The sequence below is a fragment of the Peromyscus leucopus genome, chromosome 2, assembly GCF_004664715.2.
Source record: "Peromyscus leucopus breed LL Stock chromosome 2, UCI_PerLeu_2.1, whole genome shotgun sequence".
Taxonomy (NCBI): Eukaryota; Metazoa; Chordata; class Mammalia; order Rodentia; family Cricetidae; genus Peromyscus; species Peromyscus leucopus.
Genome location: NC_051064.1, coordinates 6,393,372 through 6,408,109, shown reverse-complemented (window position 1 = coordinate 6,408,109; position 14,738 = coordinate 6,393,372). Strand labels below are relative to the sequence as shown.

The 14,738-nt window shown below is 43.1% G+C and overlaps 1 long non-coding RNA gene across 1 annotated transcript; it reads right to left on the bottom strand.

Annotated features, from left to right (window-relative positions):
• Positions 1–4,199: 4,199 nt before the first annotated feature.
• On the bottom strand, positions 4,200–6,802 carry LOC119087332. Its single transcript, XR_005090739.1, has 3 exons — positions 6,436–6,802; positions 4,994–5,098; positions 4,200–4,608 (listed from the first exon to the last, which is right to left on the bottom strand). It is a non-coding gene; the product is annotated as an uncharacterized LOC119087332 (long non-coding RNA).
• Between the last annotated feature and the right edge of the window lie 7,936 nt (positions 6,803–14,738).

The window sequence follows — 14,738 nt, the reverse complement described above, 5'->3', positions numbered from 1 at the left end:
TCAATGAAATTCTTAGAAAAATTCCAGTATTGTTTATAGCAGAAAAAGAAAAGCCACCCTAGCTTTAATAGGGAATTGGAAAAGACCTTGAAAATTTAAAGCAATCTTGAGCAAAAAGAATCAACCTAGAAACACTGAATGTCTTTATTTCAAAGTAAACTACAAAACCTTAGTAATCAAATGGCACAGTATAAATACAAACCACAAAAGATGTAGCTCAGCTGATAAAATACTTGCCTACTATACATGGAGCCAGGGCCTTAATCCCCAGTATTGCATAACCTGGGCAGAGTGACACATGCACCGAACTCCAGCGCTCGAGAGGTAAAGGTAGGTGGATCAGAAGTTCAAGATCATCCTGTATTCCTCCCAGACACACTGAGTTGGGGGCCAGCTTGGGTTAAATGAGACAATATGTCAAACACACACACACACACACACACACACACACACACACACACACACACACACCTGGAAAGGTGTATGAACATTAGTAACATTTTTCTTTAAAAAAATTATTATAAAAAATCAAAACAAATCACACACTGAAATTAACCAGACTCAAACACTATACAACTCAATGAACTTTCCATACAGCAGCCATTCAGAATGGAAGTTCTGGAGCTTCACACTGGATTTGTATTTTCACTATTGAATATATTTTATGCACTTATCCACCATCAAAACCAAAAAGCTCCATGACACAGTTAGAATTGAAGAACAGTTAGTTTTGTATCTTCTTTCATAACTTGTATCCATTACCTGAATTCTGTCCTTCCTCATCTCTTAATATTGAGCCTTTCTTGTCCTCTTTTCTACATGTTATGTATGCTGTGTCCACATATACTTTTATTTAGGTACATGAACTGTTGAATAGATTTAGCATATGATAGAGAACATATGGTTTAAAAACATTTTGAGTAGCAGTGAACAGAATCTAGAAACTACAGGGAGAGGGCTTGATAGCACTAGTCTGGGAAAGCAATTTAACCTCGTGGTATTATTTGAGGTCTCCAGCTCCTTAGAGATATCACAGAAGCATTAAAAAACATACATGGTCATGTTGTTTCTGTTTAAGGTTCAAGGAGGTATGCAGATGTTCATGAATGCAGATGTTCATGAAAACCCTAATGGGCAAGACCATCATCCTGGTGTCTTCTGAATCCAGTGACACCACAGAGAATGTAGAGATGGAAGACAAGGAAGGCTTCCTGCCCAACCAGCAGTGACTGATACTCGTAGGCAAACAGATGGAGTGTGGTGGCACTCCATCCAACAACGACATCCAGAAACAGTCCCCTTTGCGCCTGGTGCCATGCTTGTGAACTAGCATTGTGGAGCGGCCCTGTGTCAGTCTGAACACAAACCTAAGAGAGACAAGATGATCTACTGTCAACGATAACAGACCTGCACCCTGCACTGCCAGCCACACCCACACCAATAACCTCTACTCCAATGAGGTCAAAGACAGCCTAGGGCTGCTTATCTGGGCACAGCTCTGGGGCCCCAATACAGCTCCCCTTAGTTGACTCCAGCAGAAAATTCAAAAGGTCATTCATGAAATGAAGTGAAATGGGTTTGCTAAATGGACATGTGAAGTCGTTTTTACTCAGATGAGAAAGATCTTGTCTGAGAAGTACTGGGTCATGGAGAAACCAGGTCACCACCTACATCTCCTGTGTTTCGGCTCCAGTGTATCAACATGACCCTGGGAATGAACCAACTCTCCCTAAGGCTCACATGTACAACCTGGGTGGTAAAATATGTCTGCTTACAAGTCGAAACTGGATTTCTCTACCACCCCACAAGCTTACTGAGCAAGGACCAGAAAACACTGCTATGCTTCCTTTCTGATGCCATTGGAGCCCTCTTTCAAGGGAAAAATATCGCAAATAAAACAGTTATTTCTACCAAACATTCTTCCATTTCTCTGTCTCTCTGTCTCTCTGTCTCTCTGTCTCTGTCTCTCTCTCTCTGTCTCTCTCTCTGTCTGTCTCTCTCTCTTCTTTCTTTATTCTTTCTTTTCCCGTGGGCACCTGTTCTTACTACTTAAGTCTACCCTGAGTACATATCACAGTCCTGGTAATTAGTAGGGACTTCCTAAGCCTTTGTGGAATGAATGTGTGACATGCCATGCAAAAATAAATGGATACATGTGTGGATCTTATCCATTCTTATTTTCTCTATGAGTCTCTCTCCTCTCTCATTTCTTTTCTATCACCCCACCTTCAGCCTATGATCCACATGACCCACAGTGGCAGTATAGCCTAGTGGTGACCAACATAAGTTCTCTCTGGGATGTGCCAATTTATGTTCTGTGGGCTTGCAGGAGTAAATGGTTAAATAGTCAGGGTTTTTTTTCCTCTCAGGATGTTTTTAAACTTTTGGTAACTTGAAATGGGTGACAGTAAGAGTATTTACACCAGAGAAATTAGCGTTACACTTCCAGGGTGTGTGGATTGGTTCAGTCACCTATGAGTTGGGAGTTCTTTGGCAATCTGATTGATATCTTTAAAATTAGGCTTCATTATTTATATAATGGAGATGACAATTGTGACTGTGCAGGGTTACTATCAGAACAAATCTCCTCATCTATGTTTTTGAAAGTGATTAGCATATCTTTGCATAAACTATTCATCAAGCTAATTATTATTTCTAGCAGTGATAGTATCATTTCTTGAATTTCAACTAATAAATTCTTTGATCTACTTACATTTTTTCCCAAAGAACTTTTGACAACTGAGAATAACAAATAAAAAAGTCTACGAAAACAAGTACATAAATTAAAAACCAACAAAAAAAGGAAAATTAAAATTATGAAACAAAAATCAAAATCACAATGCTCTTCAGATTGGTTGGGACCTAGAAAATCAAGTGTGACAGAGGTGCTAGTTAGATATTTCTTTTGTTGTTTTAGGAGTGTTTGTTTGTTTGTTTGTTTGTTTACATTTTTAATTAAAGTATAATCACATCACTTCTCTCATTCCCTGTCCTCTCTCCAAATGCTCCCAAGTCTCTGCCTCTCAAACTGATAATCCCCTTTCCCCCTTTTCTTGGATTATTGTTGGTTTTTTTTTTTTTTTTTGTGTGTGTGTGTGTGTGTAAATATATAAATACAAACATCTGAGTCCATTTTTGTTGTTTGTGTGTATATTGTATATGATTTCAGGGCTGGATAACCGACTGGGGACTCATCCCTGGGACAGGCTACTTTTCCCTCTCTCGGCTCTCACTGGTTGCCTGTAGTTCTTTATCTAGCAGTTGGATCCCCATGAGAGTTTCCCCTTATTTTTCAACCAAAGTTCTGGGGCGAGAAGTTTTGTGTTAGGTTTCACAATATAAAATGATGTCATTTCTGCATCTATGTTATCAGTACATCATACAAAGGAGTAAAAACTCCAGTCAGTTAAGACAGATGGGCAGAAACATCACAACGAACCCTCAGAGATGTCAAAGACCTAAGCCAGTTTTGCAACAAACTCTGAAACTAAATTCTAGTTTCTTTTCTACTACTTACATTATTCTAGAATGAGACAGCTTCTAGAACCATAAAATAATGTCATTTACCAATATCACCTTGAACATTTTTACCAATATCGAAGTTATTTCATGTTACTTACAGTATTTTTCAAAAGCTCTGTTTTTCCCAAATTGAATATCTTTCCACTGTGTTGTAGTGGAAAGTTTATCATTTTGCTTGACATGATCATTTCTGAGATGTTTCACAGAAGTAAGATATACTCCACGATAGAATGGGAAAATCACACCTACCTAATAGATCACTTACACACAGGGAACGACACAAATCATAATCAGAGATAATGAACATGATGTTAAAATTCAGCAAACATGGACCTGGGGAGATGGTTCAGTGAAGAAAGTTCCTGCCTCACAGGCATGAGGACCCAAGTCCAGATGCCCAGCACCTATATAAAAAGCAGGGCATGGCAGGAACCCAAGTTAAGGGCACAGAGATGAGAGTGTCCTTGAGGCTCCTTGACCAGTCATGTAGCTGAATTGGTAAGCACAAGATTCAGAGACGGTTTCAAAAATAGAAAGTATAGACAGACCTTTGAAGATGTCTATCATTGACCTCTAGGCCCAACATGCATGTGCACATATGTAAAACAGCATACATATGTTTACACACATAAACACAAAGCAAATTCAGCAAATACATCATTTATTATTTTCCAACTAAGATGAGTGGTGGTACTAAGCCCTGACAACAGTGTGCCAGGTTCCCTGGTGCTCCATGTTTTTCTGAACTGGTGTGGCAGCCTCTGGCTTTGTAGGGCAAGCCTCTGCTCTGTCACACACCCATCTTTCGAAACTCAAAGCCTCAGGGACTCATGAGTCTCAGAGAAGCTACGAAGTTCAGGCCTCTTGTCCAACAGAGGAGTAGAGCTTGCTCTGTGATGCCCACTCCCACACTCAAGAGAAGCCGTTCTTCCTTATACATCTTGGCAGTCATTCTTGGTTAGACCTGATCCCACTATGATTATCTGTCATTGATCAGATGTATTATTTCTAAGCCCTTTAGAGTTTCACTTCTGAGGAGGGATTAGTGACTTGGATTTAGAAGAAGAGGAGAACCTTCTGGAAATCCTTGAATTTGGAGAAATGGAAAAAAAAAAAAAACATAAATTCAGCTGAATCCTACTAACAATTTCCACAGTAAAGTTTTTCCTGAAAAGCAAAAAGTATGACATCAAATTAAAGGGGTACCAAGAATTTTTTATACATCCTATTATTATTTAAGAACCCAAATACTCTTTTGGGAAGTACTACTGACAACCTTCACCCTTTTCTGTACAAGAATCTATCACCAACACTTTACCTTGCTGGAGTGGGGAATCACAAGTCACCAAATTCAAGAAATGGGCACACGTTCATGGAAGACTTTACACAGGAAATTGCATTCCCTGATAAAGGTGTTTGTATCATTAATTGTTATTGGATGTGAGGGTAATCTGACTGCAACATCTGTTACCTCATTGGTCACCAGGGTTAATTTGGCTGGTGTGGCTGGCTAGGCGGGTGGGTGGCTCCTTCCTCTCTCATCTCTTCTTGTGAATCTCTCCGGAAGCTGCTCCCTCTGTCAAAGACGATGACACCTGATTTACAGTAGGATACTTGACTCACCACACACAAAGATCAAACAATTGGTGAAAATCCTTAGGCCAAGTGGTCAGGATGTATGGTGCTGAGTGAAATATCATACTTAGGATGAAACAGGAAGAACAGCTCATGTATCTCCTCTTTGTCCCTTCCTTTCAGTACCAACCCCCCCTAAGTACCCTGGTGTCCACAGAAACCAACAAGACTAACCCACTCCTTCTAAGGATTAAGTGACTCTAACTATACTTGACCTTCTGGGACATGCATGCATTTTATTTTTTATTACTTCTGTATGTTCGGTGGTTGTGTGTGTGTGTGTGTGTGTGTGTGTGTGTGTGTGTGTGTGTGTGACTTTACCTGGGGAGAAGTAAACAAACATCCATTCCCCTCAGATAGGAAACCAAAGACAGACCACGGCGACGGTGTGACCTAAATCCAGTTTGTTGAACCAGTGAGTTTTCCGGGGTGACTTGGTAAGGGTGGGTGAGGGGTGACTGGCAGCAGGAGGGACGACACAGAAACAGCTGCCTTGTGCAAAAGCCCACCCCAGCACAAGTGACAGTGCATGAGAGCTGCATCCCCGGAGCTCTCTGCAAAGTTGGCAGGCAGCTTGACAGGTCCAAGGACCTCCTCTTGGCAGCTCTGCTCTGCCTGGGATGCTCAGACCCCTCCCCCCTCCCACCCCCCACCCTCCACCCCCGAGCAGTTGTTTGCTGTTTCTATAACACTGGAAAGAGACTCTCTGGAATCTTGTGAGATGCAGCTTTCCCAGGCATGTGACTGTTTACTCCTGAGTCTCATGAGGCGTCCGCTCCCTCCTGCAGGGGATGTTTCAATTCAGAGGAAATGGCTATACCGCAGTGTGTGTGTGTGTGTGTGTGTGTGTGTGTGTGTGTGTGTGTGTGTGTGTGAAAGTCAAGGATACCATTCTCTTTCGTTCACAGCCTTTCCACACTCTCACTGTTTGCAGGGTTGTCACTCATTTTATAAACACTTCCAGAACAGGTCCTGATACCCAGAATTCCCCAACACATAGCATCATCGCTCAGTTCCTCTTCACTGAGTACAATGCAGGTATAGTTTCTACAAAGTTCAGAAATGGGAATGTCTGCTGGCAGAGTGAATGCTAGAGGCACACACGTTTAATCCCAACCCTCAGGAGACAGAGGCAGGGGCATCTCTGTAAATTGGAGGACAGCTTTGTCTACGCATCAAGTTCCAGGCCAGCCAGGGTTGCATAGTGAAATGCTGCTTCAAAAACAAAAACCAAACAAATAAAATAAAACAAAGAAAGAAAAGGACCTTTTGACCTACTTAAAGGAAATGAGTCAGGCGTTCGTCGTTAGTACCTTCTAGAACCACACCATAGAAGTTCTGGTACCTCTGGACCTTCCATACAGATGCTATGACAGGATGTCAAAGGGAAGATCCCAGTGGTCACGTTCACGGAGGTCACAGCGCAGCACCCAACATTCGAAATGGCTTGTGGTGACACTGCTCCTCGAATGTGGCCGTCCATTCTAAACTGATTTCTGAGGTGGTCGTCCCAGCATGTGCCCTGACTTACTTCATTAAACTTCTGCCAGTCACAGCATGACCCAAAGAACACGTCTAGTGAGGGTGTAACACTTACTGCTCCACGTAGCTCCTGATGACAAGCACGCCAGGAGACAGCTGAGTCACCCCGATTAAAACGTCTGACATCTCCATGCTGAGCTGGTTAGACATGCGGCTTCCTTCCAGCTTGTAGCATAGCCTAACAAAACCAGGACAAAGAAGTAGAAAGGAATCCTCATTTGCGGCTGGTTCATCTTATAAACTGAAAAGCTGTTTGGTATTATCCACTAAGGTAAAACATTTATACCAAGAGATGTGCATAGATATGCACATGACAGTCTATCACAAGTGTAAGTAGAGCTTTGAAATTTTTCCTTGAAAAAAAAAATTTTTAAAGGAAATTTGTGCTGGGTGTGGAGGCTCATCCTTGTAAAGTCTTCACACAAGAGTTGAGGCAGGAGGTTGCTATGGGTATCAGGCCATCATGGGCTACACAGTAAGTTCTAGGTATAGTAAGGCCACATAAACAGACTTTATCCTGCAAAAATAAAAAATAAAAATAAAAGAGAAAGAATAAAAGAAGAATGGAGGAAGGGAAGATGGAAGGATATTGCCATTAAAAAAACTCTTTGGAAAAATTGCTTCACTTCGAAGCTATTTATGAAGAGTAAAGAGCTATGGACTCACACAGACCCTTTTCCCTCCTAAAGGGCACTCAAGATTATGCCACATGTCCTTGGATTCTAGGTAGATCAGGTCTTATTTCAGCAACATATTTTCCAGGTGAGAGAGACATTAAAAGCCACATGCAGTCTGGTACCAGGAAAGTCAGGAATGATCACCCATCTTACCCATCCCCAAAACTTCCTCCATTTTTTTTTTTTAGCTGAAAGTATTGGCGCTGACATAATTTAATTAAGCATGTGTGAAATTGTTGTGTTCCAAAATCTGAAACTGATGTAATTAAAGTGAAATGCAGAGCATGCACTTCTGATTCCATTTTTTAATGTCACACTCTACCACTCTTGCTTAATACCGAGTCACAAGAGACATTTCTCATCTTTTAATTGCATTTTACATGCCCTTCATCCCTGGCCCCAAGGCAATTAGATTTCAGGAAAAAAAATTACTGAAGCAAGAATTAAGATCCAAAATAATAAAGTTACTTTGGCTCAGTGATGTCTCTAGCAGATAAAAATCACCATTCATAATTGTCTCCTCCTGGAGCTGCTTCATGCTCTAAAAACACTTAGATTAAAAACTGAAGGACCTGAAGACATATTTTCATGGTTTTTGTGAGAAATTAAACAGCTGTTCAGTTGTGATACTTTATTATAGAAGACATTATGCTTTTGATACAGGACACCTTCTGAGGAAATATTGAAAGTTGAGTTAATACTTTATCGGTTTTTCCTATCGTCCCTCCATGTGACTCTGGAGGCATACAGCTTCCTGATGGTGCTAAGCACCAAGTTTTCACTAGGGCCTTAGAGCTGATGGTTCACAGAGGGTCTGAGAATTGGCAAGAAGTTTGATCCATGAAATTTTTAAACATTCTTGAAAGTCTAATTTATTCTTGGGGGAGTTGGTATTCCAGGGATCCATTTCAGGCTGTCAGCCTGCACTGTAGGGTGGCAAGTGTCTGTACCTAATAAGACATCACAGCAGCCCCCTCCATGGTGTTTTAAAATATCAAATTGAATCATATAGAGTGAATATTTTTGTAGATTAAAAAGCACTTTCTTGTGGTTCAACCAAATATCTAATGAGTATGTCTGTGGGATCCCACAGAGGTTTCCTAGTGAAATCTGAGCTTGCTTTACCCAGCAGGGCTGCCTAAGGGGATGGACTGACCACATATGTGATTACCAGGTGTTTGGAAGGGTCTGCACTTGGCTGTGCTAGGGGGGAGGTCTTTTGCCCCACCCCTTGGCATTTCTATAAAAGGCCCTTTAGAAAAGACAGAAGGGGCTTGTGGATTAGGATCCAGGCCCTCCCGAGGCTATCCTGTTTCTATTTGTCTCTCTCTCCCCTCTATATTTCTATCTAAATCTCTTATCCCTCACTCCTCAAGAGTGCCCAGGGGGAAAAGGTGGGGGCGAGTCCCCCACACGTGTCTGGAAATGACATGGGGTCCCCCCCGTTAAATTGATGTAAATATATATCTTGAAGTGCCTTGTGCCCCCAGGCTTATCTGTTAGATGTTCTATTTTCCTTATTCACTTACTTCTTTATCCTAGTGAATAGCTCTAGTTCTCTGACACAATTGAAACTCCTATTCCCAAATACGGATCAAAATCCAAATATTAGACTTGATCACGCTGTCCTGAAAATTGTCCCTTCTTGGTGGCCATGCTGCTGCACTGCTTACGTCTTGGCTTTATTGCCCTGAACCCTGCTCCTCCTCTGTTCATCACCTGAGATGAAGGCTCCTTCCTTCAAGGTTCGTCAGCCTCCTTGCTCAGGAGACTTGGTGCTTGGCCTCTGCATGCCTGCCTGGTCCCTGACCACCCACGGGCATGAACAAACGCACTCTTCAGTGATTCTGCATTTTCTCTCTCCTGACTCAGAGAAGGGCAGTCCCTCTTCCTCTATAACGAACCCCTAACCCTTCCTTGATTTGTTGCTTGTCTTCTACCTGTCCAAGGACATTGTTCCATCAGCTCATCACCTGCTCTTTACCCTCAACTCCTTCCTGTGGCTATTTCCCTTTTATAAACTTTTTTGACTTTCTCTTACAATACACACACACACACACACACACACACACACACACACACACACACACGATATATACATATATATAACTCTATACCATCTTCCAACTACCAAAAAAATCAAGCTATCACCTTATCACTCATAAGCAAGTTTAAATATCCTGTTTTCCATCTACATCTCTGTCACATTGTGTCACTTAATGTGTAAGACTGAGCATCCCCAGACAGACTCTGAGAAGAAGCAGATATGACTAGTCTTTCTGCAAGGTCACCCCTCCTAAGAGAAAGTGGTGAGTCAGCTGCAGGAAGGGCTGGGAGAGAGCCTGGGAAGTGAGTCTCCTCAGCACCTTGGGGAAGCTGTCTACGACAAGTCTTACAGTTCTTCTCAAGGTTGGGAGAAGAGGAGACTTAACAATCAGCAGTCCTCCTAAATCATGGACCGCTGATCCTGGGGCCTCTAATTCCCTTCGTGTCTAGCCCACCCCTCCTGATGACAAAGCCCTCAGGAAAAGGAGCAGGTGCTTATGTTGGGAAGGCAGTAGCAGGTCCCAGACAGTCATTGCCAGAGGGAGGGACATCATGGCCATGGGCTCATGGTAATTATCAACTTGCTTTGACCACTCGACTCAATTTGTCATGAGACAGCGTGTTCACCGCCAGACCTAATAAATTACCTCCTGTTCTCATCCCCTGTAACTTTTGTACTGTCAGGACTGGGATCTTTATAGTTAATGCTCATTCTCTTAGCTTTATTTTTTAACCCCCTCTCTGTTCTGAGGGTTGAACCTATGAATGCTAGGTAAGTGCCGAGCCATGGAAAACACCCCAGTCCTTCTCCTTTACCCATTTTTGTGGCTTCTTCTACTTCTGTATCTTTTTCGTCTCCTTCTCAGCCTCCTTGTCTCCAAGTGCTGAGATTTCCAGGGCTCCTATCTGGGTTTCCTGTCAATATTCCAGTCACTAACCTTTCTAGTCATAAGACTTTTACAATATCTACCATCATAAGGACTTCTGAATCTCCGTGTCCAGCCTAAGTCTCAGGTCCTCTTCTGAGATCACAACCATACATATGCCCCCCACCACCACCACTACAATGCCCTTAGGCAGAATCCTATGGGAGCACCCAAACCCACCACTCCTCAAACTAAGAATGATTTTCCTGGCCGCTGCTCAGTCTCTCCATCACCACCAGCAATACCACCACCCTTCTAACTGGTCAGGGCAAAAGCTTCTAATTTCTTCTTTCTATCATGACCACAATCCACCCATAAGTCTATTCTATTTCTCCAAATATACCCATAAGAGCACCCAGGACCCAGCTTCTGCCTTCACCCCCAGAGCACAGCCACAATCCCACGACATAGCACCCTCCACACAGCCACTGCTATTAACCTGGTCTCAGACACCGTTTCTTCCCCACACATGACTCATGGCTTCATCTGCTCTTGCTCTTTTATTTTTGTGCAGTGAAAGCCAGCATGGGCAAAAACCTTAGGCTACATGAGATCGTAGCACCCTTCTGGAATCTCTACGCAGTTCCTCATCTCACCCTTAGTAAAAGCCCAAATAATTTCAGCCTCCTAAGAGTTCTACAGAGGAGGCAAGTCCTGGCTAGTTCTACAGCTAGCCTTGGTTGCCTCCCTAACCTCGGCTCATCCCACTCCACCCCTCCCTTGGAAGCCCTGGCCTCACCAACCCTCTAATGCTCAGGCACACCCTACCTACCACAAGGCTTTTGAATTTAGTGTTCCTGTTGTTGCCTGTTGCTCTGCCTCGAAAATATGGTGGCTGGACCACTCTTCCCCTTTACCTAAAGCAGTCTTCATTCAAATCGTTACTTTCACAGCGCTTTACCTACAATGAAGGTATAATGCCACACATGCATGAAACATACATTAACGGAGCTCGCTCCCCTGCAGGCTAACTAGTAAAAACAGTTTCAAAATGGAAGTCCCTGAGGCCGTGGCTCTGTCCCTCTCTAAGCTACTCAGCAGCTTGGTTTCTTCTTACATCATCCTCGTTAGAAAACCTTCATCACTGCGACCAAAACACGCGTGTCCAGCTCATGGTTTCAGAACCGCCAGTGCACCTGCCAGAGCATCGTACATCACGGCAGCCAGGAAGCAGAGAGAAGAGGCAGAGGAGAGTAGCGCCAGGGACCACCTCCTTCCTTTCTCTGCACCCCAATATACCACCACAACATGAATTCATAAGAAGATTAAGCTGCTCACGCTTCCAGAGCCCTGAGAAGCCCCCTCAGAGTTTCCCCCCTAGAGAAGGCCTCACAGACACTCCCGGAGGTGTGCTCTACCAGTCTCCTAGGCGTTTCTTCAGTTTATCGTTGGTAAGATTTTTACTTTGAAAAAAAAAAAGAGCTAGATCAATGGCTTCGTGTTAAACTGCATGTACTGCTCCTGCCGAGGACCTGAGCTCGGTTCTCAGCACCCATATCAGGCAGCTCGAAACTGTGCATGACTCCAGCTCCAGGGCATCTGTCACCTTCCTCTGGTCTCTGCAGGCACTGCACATAGGCCAAACCTGCATGAACACACACACACACACACACACACACACACACACACACACACACACACACACGCACACACGCACGCACGTGTGCACGCGTGAAAATGTATTAGATTAACATACAAAGTAGTGAGCTACATCATGGCATTTTCAGACATATTTTGTTTTCGTCAATCTGCCTTTCTCCTGGCTTCCTGTGTCTCCCTGACACCTCCTGCTAATGCCCTCACTGACCCAGAAGCCTTCATTCTGCTTCAATGTCACATGTGTTCTACTACCCTCTGCCACAGCCCTCCACAAACCTTCTTCCCCCCTTTCTGGTTTCAAGACCTAGGCCCACAAAATGCCACACACATATAAACACACTTACATAAAATTAAAAATTTTAGGTGGTTTTAAAAGTCCAGTCACACTGACTGTCAAGAGTAACCATCATGCCATTTAACTTGATACATTTGTATGTATTAACTTTATCTTCGGTCTCCTGCCACTAGAATCTGTTTTATCTATTTTTTCTGATCCATTCTCAGTATCAAAGTCTTCAAGAGTCTCACTATTATCATCATCCACCCGGAGCGAGTGCCTGGTCCAAGGAGGTCCTTAGTTAACACTGATGGAGCAGATTAATCTGTAACCAAGCAAGTTTTCTTTAATCTTTTATGGAACCTATCCTGAGATCTCTGTAAAGATAACGTCAATATCTATTTCTATTCCAAGCTCTAACGTGCAAGTGTATCTCCACCTACATGCTGGTCTAACACCAGCTCAGTTTAAGTTCAGCTCCTGTCTTGGCGCTCATCCCTCCCAAGCTCAAGAAGTTTTCTAATTCTTTTACTATTTCCCAAGAAAACATCATCTCTTTGCCACTATTAATTTTTGCCTCCACTGATTTCTATATCCCTGTATGCCAGTAATTATCCCACCTAGATAGGTCACTGATTAATATTTCTCTACTTTCATTTCCATAGACACTACCCTACTTGGGCCTCAGCTACATCTTTATTCTTCCAGTTCTAGCCTCTGTATCTTCCCTTATCAGTAAGCTGAGCCCTTGGTACAGCACATAATTTACCCTGTGTCGCACAGAAAGTTTCATAAAATGTTTTCTTTTATCCAAAGAGGTGTCCTTTGGAGAGCCAAGCTGACACAGTGTGCTTTGTTTCTCAGTATCTTAACTGGGCTAGCAGCATTAGCTTGTAATATAAGCAAAGGCAAACCTTGAGTCCACACAAATCAAAACCGTTTCCATCTTCCTAGGGCTAAAGGCAGGGGGGCGCTGGTTCTTCACCCTGGGAATGTTGCGCCTTGAATTTCATCAACACTGTACCACCTGCTGACAAATCGGACCATTATGTCACTTCTTCTGATGTCCCTGGTAGGGGACCTCATCTGCACAGCATCGCGGGGCTCAGTTCCTTCCATAATATCACATCCCAGGAACCCAAATGTCACTTCCAGGAAACTCCCTTAAGACCTTGCCTGATGGGCTCAGTAGCTCTCTGGTCCTGGTAAGGGATTTCCATATTATACAATCGAGTTACATGAGCTGTTCAAATGTCCAATAAAAACCGATTTTGTGTTTCACTGATTGCTGGCATCTTTGTCATTGTTTGAAGATATAGGGGCCTGAATGGATACTGACAGCAATTATGCCAAGGTTATATTCACTTTGAGCATACAGTACAGCTGGATAAGCAAAGGCGAGTATTTAATCCACGCAAATCAAATTATTTGAATATCCCAAGGGCTAAAGATGGAAGTCTTTTTATATAAACCGGACAGGAGGAATTAGAAGTCCAAAACTACAATTTTATGAGTCCATTTCTTCCTTGATTCTGCTAGTAAAAATCCCCAAAGCGATCTTTAAGGTTGTTGGAATAATAGCAGCTCCCCCTGTTGGCCATTTCAGAAATTACATGGCCTTCAAGGCTGTTCTGAGCCGCTACAAAATAAGATTCTCCTTCCAAAAGAGAATGAATATTAGTTATACCAAATTACAGCATCGAAGGAACATTTGAAATCGCACATCTTTGAGGCCAGCTTACTATATAGGAGTAAGGAGTATGGGTTTTCAGCCAACTCCAGGATAGTCCCTTGCTGTCCCCGCTTACTATGATGATCAAGGGACACACACCTTGCTGAGGAGAATCCGCAATGGACTCTTCCGTGAACATGTAATTCTTGCCTCTCTGAAGACAGCAGCTCTCAAGATTTGGCTTGCATTAGAACTACTGGACGTCACCACAAAAGGCACAGGTTGTCTCTGATCCATTAAGTGTATGTTGGGTCTGAAAATGTCTATTCCTCATCCACTGAGAAGCACCATGCTAGACAATCAACACAAACATGACCCCTAAGACGAAGGCGGCAGCTTCTTCTCCTGGGAGGCCGTGAATGCTCCGGCCCATGGCAGAGCCGATGGATATGAAATCATGACTCCTAGGGATCTGCGTGAACGTGCAAGGCTGGGAGCAGTGGCTTGGACCAGAGGTAGCAGGTGTTTTGGGAATATGACCAAATGACCAATACTTTAAGCTTCACAGGCGATCCAACTCAGTCATAACTGCTGAATTCTGGTTTGGTGGCCCAACAGGACCAGAGAAAAGATGTGGCTTTGCCCAAATAAAATTCCATTTACAAAACCAGGTCACGGACTGGAGTTGGCCCACGGTCACGAAGTAAACCTTGGCCCACAAAAATGTACTGACCTTTGGCGTAGGATGTGTGTGTGTGTGTCTGTGTGTATCTTTTAGTCTTGCTTCACCTCCCACCACGGCTCTTTCAATAAGTCCAGGATTGAACCTGTGTATTTATAGC